This window comes from Manihot esculenta, chromosome 9, assembly GCF_001659605.2.
Source record: "Manihot esculenta cultivar AM560-2 chromosome 9, M.esculenta_v8, whole genome shotgun sequence".
In the NCBI taxonomy this organism is placed as follows: domain Eukaryota; kingdom Viridiplantae; phylum Streptophyta; class Magnoliopsida; order Malpighiales; family Euphorbiaceae; genus Manihot; species Manihot esculenta.
Window position 1 is genome coordinate 22021804 of NC_035169.2, and position 6047 is coordinate 22027850.

Here is a 6047-nt window from a genome sequence, read left to right on the forward strand (position 1 = left end):
AAATATAAATACCAATTTTTAAAAGGTAAATTTAATAATAACCCTTTTTTTCCACCCCTTCATTTTAGCTATTCATATAGCAAAGAAATAAGACAAAATAACTTTAAAATAATAAAAGAAAAGAGTTATTTTCCATGGTAACCATAGATGGTCGAATTTTACCTAAGGAAATAACCTTAAAATGATGAAAGAAAAGAGTCATGTTCCATAGTAACCATGAATGGCCGAATATGACCTAAGGAAAACTTAGAAAGTTTTTTTTTTTCCTTTCTTACATTTTCCATCAATTTTCTCCATAAAATCAAAAGTTCTACCTATGCAAACCTCTTCCTAAGTGAAATAAATAGTAAATGAACCATAAAAAAGAAGAAAGGAAAGAAAGAAGTTTAGGTGATTTGGAAGGTAAGTCATGAAAATGGTATTTAATGGAAGATTAGGTTATGAAACCATGTTCTTCCATGCTTTTAATTATTTTTATATTGAAATATGAATCGAAACTCTTATTTTTCTTATTCTTAGTAAAAAACAAATTCATGAGGAGAAAGGCACATAAAGAGAAAAGGTAAAGAAAAAGTGTAAAATTTTTTACAATTGTACCGAATACGCTTAGTTAATTAGGGTTTGAGTTTGAATGTTGGTATTATAATTCTGCCTATGTAACAGTGTTATTTGGCTCGAGAACTAATATTAAAAAGGTTTAAAGCTAAGAAACAAGTCATGGAGGTTAAGTGTTTAAATATGCTAATAAGCATAAATGAATAATAGTTGTGGAAAATAGTGTTGGACATAATGCCAATTCAGAAAATGTGTTGTATATAGATGATTTGCAGACATGCCTTAAGTTGTTAGATTGGTTTTCTAATAGAGAAGTCTAATCTTGGAAACTCTTATTGGTAGGCTAAATAATCATCGTGTCACTTACACAGAGGCCACAAATTAGGAGTATAAATAAATTGAGCTAAACTAAATTTTAAAAAACTCGAGTTTGATTTGTCAAAAATTTTTCGAGTTCGAGCTGATTTCAAGTTTTACTCATTTTGACTCGAGTCAAATATTAACAAGCTGAGATTTGATTTGTTTGATAAACATATAAGTTAAACTTTTATCGAGTTTAATTTCAAATAAAATTAATAAATTTAAAATTAAATAATTTTTTTCAAATAAATATATATACAATTCAGTTTGCAAACTTGTAAATAAGAGTTCTTAAGTCTTAATTAACCGAATATTTGTAACTTCTAAGTGTGTAATCCAATTGAACAAATTTGAGCTTTGAAAGGCAGACTTGATTCATGAAATTGAAAATGAATTGAGTTTTAAGTCTTAACGAGTCGAATATTGTGGTGTTCGAACTCATTCATTTACTAAACAAGTATAAAAATTGAGTATTCTTTTTGAAAATGAGTCAAATTCAGTCGAGTTTTTATCGAATCAAACCTTAAATAGCTTATAAATAGTTTGATTTTGATTCATTTATATCCCTACTGAGAATAATTTTATTTGTCGTGTGTGAGTGTATACATATACGGTCTTTGAATTTTTAAAAATTTCATTAGTTTATCCCTCTCAATTAAAATGTCTATGTATTTATAAAATTCAACTCTTTAATCCTTCTATCAATATAATCATTAGTCAACTTGTTTTAGTTTTAATTAGACAAACTAAATAGTATACTATATTTAATATTTCAGGAATTAAATAATGCATATAAGTAAAAGGCTAAATTTATGTTATTTTGTATTTTAATTTAAATTTTAAATTTTAAAATTTAAATAAATTAGTTCAACATTTGCATTTTTCTGTAATTTTAGCCAATTTACAAAAATCAAAATATAAGATTTCAGATAATGTGTCAAATGTAAATTTTATTATTTTTTAAATATAAACTAATTTCATATAAGAAGATAATACAAATGAATTAACTAATATATTTAATTCTAAAGACAATAGTAATATAATTGTTAAATATACATTCTATAGTTTACACGATAAATAAATTTTATTTTACAATGATAATTATAAAAATTTTGTAACAAATATATTTGTTTTAAATTTTTTATATGTTATTATTTTAAATTAAATAATATGTATAATTATTATTGTAAAATAAAGTTCATAATTGTTGATAGTATAGATTATATATTTAACAATTAAGTCAAATATCTTTAATTTAATTTTTTAAAATTGATAAAATTATATTCATATATAAATATTGAATCAGTTTATTTAAAATATAAACATTTGGATTAAAAAATAAAATGATGTAAACATTATATTTTTTTTATCAATTGACTTAATTAAAATTAGAGAAACTAAACAATACAAATTTTCACAAGCTAATATTTTTTTAAGAAAATGATTAAAGAGTTATATTTTATAAATATAAAAATATTTTAGTTGAATAATTTTGAAATAGAGAAGAAATAGTAAATTTCTTTATAATTTTAAAAACTTGATATTATATATAAATTTGCATTACTTACGTATGAATTATTTTTATGCAGATGTGGGATTCTGAAAAGTTTTTATGCATGTAACTTTTAGCCTATTTTAATTATATTGGATCCTTATTTGAATATTAAAAAAATATTTATATATTAATTTAAAAAAATTCAAGAATACAAATAGTACATAACTTTAATATTTAAAATTATAAAAAAATATTTTAATAAGTTAGGACATACTTAGACTTAAATTTACAATTTGGGATTTTATATGAGTAAAAAAAAAAATTATTTAGACTTTGTTTCGAATTCAAAAATATCTCAGACTATTAATTAATGAACTTAAGAGCTCACATGAAAGCCTATTGAATTGGATAATAGTCTAAGTAATCTGTAAATTCTTTTCTTAACAAAGTAGCTATAATCACTTTGCTTTCGTAAATTATTTTTTATTTCTTACTTTGTTAAGAAAAATGATATTATAATTAAGTTTGATTTAGAGTGGAAAAATAAAATAAGAATAAATAATTTTTTTAAAAAAAAAGTAATTATAGAGTAAAAAGGATTTTTACATGGTATTCATCAACTTAGAGAAGCATAGAATCGAGTATTGAGGAAAGTACACAAGTATGAAAGGAGTTCATAAGTATGAGAATAAAATAAAAGGGATATAAATAAGTTCGCATGATAATAGGTTTACATCAAGGATTAGTTTTGAGTGAGCAGATTTTTACTCTAGTATAAATGAGTTAATTAGTTATATTTGAGATTATGTATAATAAGTTATATTATTTTATAGATATTATTATCTTAATAGATGAAATTAATTACAAAGTTCTATAAAAGTTGGAGAAAAGAATTTATGAGAGTAAAGGTTTTAAATTAAGTGATGCGGTCGGAAACTAAAATTGTATTGTGATTGGTTAGACCTGTAAAAAAAAGAACGTGAGGTGGTGAATGTTTACGGTAGTCACTTCGATATTTAAGTCAATAAACTTAAAGAGAAAGGCAAGAGAATGGAATTACTTAGAATTTGAATAATGTAACAGAATAGTACGCATTTACCTCTGTGATCGTTCTCCTTTTATATTGTAAGAAGATGGAGATAAATATGGTATTTTTTGGTAATCGCCGATATGGTATTTTTTGGTAATCCGGCGATGATGTGTTCGGCTGCTTAATAAGAGATATCGCCAGCTAATAGCTCGGTGATCCCACGATTACATGTGCAATGGTGATTTATTGAACTGTGCCTGATAACGGTAACTTTGTGCGAGACTCGTCCTATCCAGGGAAGGGCAAGTCTTGATGATAAACCGGTATTCGAATCTTCCTTTTTTCGAGTGGAACCATATTTTTCATCTATCAGATTCTTGCCACGTGAACCTGTTCTGTGGTGATAGTTCATGGCTTACTTTAGGTGACTCATGTGTAGCATTAGAGGTCTCCCTCCCGCTACTCTTGGATTCTTCATATTCGAAGGCGATAGCTATTCTCATGATATTGGGGACGTAGCCCACTGAAATTGGTTCCTTCCTACTCATTTCGTTTTGCTATCGTTTTATAAGAACCCTTATTCTTTCCCAAATATCACTTTTGCTCTCAACTGTAATCTTTACTCTTAGAAAGACTCGGTTGCTCCTTCTTTTCCAATTATACTCCCTACGGTAATTTTTATTTTCTTTTTTCCTCTTTGAATGAATAAGAATACTTCCTCTTCTCTTACCCCTAGTGAAGGTTCCGCCTTAAGCTCCTCCTTCGACGGTCCCATCCATACCCCGGCCTCTATCGTTTCATTGAGGGAGGCTCTAAAAAGCAAAGGTAGCTCGATTAGTGATATCCCGTCCGTCCTATCGGAGCAAGATGTAGATCACCTTTTGATACATACCGAATTCCTCAAGAGACTTTTCCTGTTTTTGCCCCTTCCTCAAGGTTTCATACAAATGACTTGATCCCTACAGAGGATACTATTATAGTTTTCGAGGAGCAGCTCAAGGCGGGTCTCCAGCTACCCCTAAACCCATTGTTTTTTATGTCCTTCGATTCTATAAGCTTTCGATCGCCCAGTTGAATCCCAACAACTGGAGAATCTTGGTGGCCTTTTGGTTTATTTGTCTTAATAACAACATTGAACCGAGCGTTGCCCTCTTCTCACAACTGTACCAGTTGGCTACCCATTAAAAATAAAGAATTATGATTTTTTTAGCGGGTGGAAATGCCAGTATGTTCGACCGGATGCCTTCATCATTAAAGAGGTGGAAAAAAATTTTTTTTTCCTCTAACACTGGATGTCCGTGGGTTTTGGATGCCTTCTGGAACCTATGAGTGGAACTGAGAAAGGATGGAGTCCAACCGAGGAGAGATTAGGACGGGGTTTTAGCCTTTCTTTTGACGAAGACTAGGTCCCTTCAAAAGATAAATATTACCAAGGCGGTGAGGAATGTCGTTTTGTCTTGGCAGAGCCATTTGTAAGAGAGCCCAACTCAAGGTCTTTACCCGGCCAACCTTCCCAGCCTTAAGAGGAGTACTTCCTAGCTAAAGATCAGGGTACTTTTCTTTTTGTCTTCATTTAAAGTTCAAACTACCTTACTTTTCTTACTTTTCATTTTACACAAATATGATCGGGTCAAGAAGCATATTTGCTGAGGTGGTACGTACTGTCTGCAAAGGCAAAGCTATCGTCAAGACAACTGATCCCTCTCCCAAGCGTGCTCGCCAACCAGAAGCAGTGGTCATGCTTCCTCCTCCTCCCTGACCTATAGTAGAAGTGTAACGACCCGAAACTCAGACCGCTACCTGCGCTAGGATCTAGGTCAACTTAAGGTCGCCGGGACCCGTAGCAAGCCTGCTATACTCTCTGTGTACCTGTAAAATCTCATACATGATCATACATTTTCTGTAAATGCATAAAACTTTGCTCTGACCCAAGGCTCAACCTGTGCATGCACTATCTCTGTACTACAGAACCCCTTATTAGAGCTTGCTCCAGACGGGTTAAACTAACACATGTTAAGCCTGGTTTTCACATACTCATAAAAACATTTACATAAAACAAACCATGTACACAAAAGGGATTAACAATACAAATGGGTCAAGCACACTACTAATACATCTCTTCACAATAGTACATGTCCACACTAGCTATTATACATCTCTTTACTCTTCCTGAACCCTGCTGACTCCCCTCTGAACTAAGATCCTGCAAAACTGGGATTAAGGAGAGGGATGAGCTATACTAGCCCAGTGAGTAGAACAATAAAACATGTTAATAAACATGCTCACATGAAATGCGTCACATCACAAGTAAATCACCCATCTCAGACGGACTGATTCAAACATCCCTCAACTGTGCCCGGCCCGTGAAGGAGCTCCTCAGGACTTTATTACGCACTCTAGGGTGCCTGTGCCCGGCCCTCTCAGGGCTCCTCAGGACTTTACTACGAGGGCTAATGAATCCACTATGTCCGATCCGTACAAGTATAGAATAATGCAATGCGTCACATTAGTGTAGTCTAGTGCACTCAACCTATTACATATCATGATGCATCGAACATGCTCAAAGCATTTAATTTCTCAATTCAAAACATAAGTGTAACAGCCCGG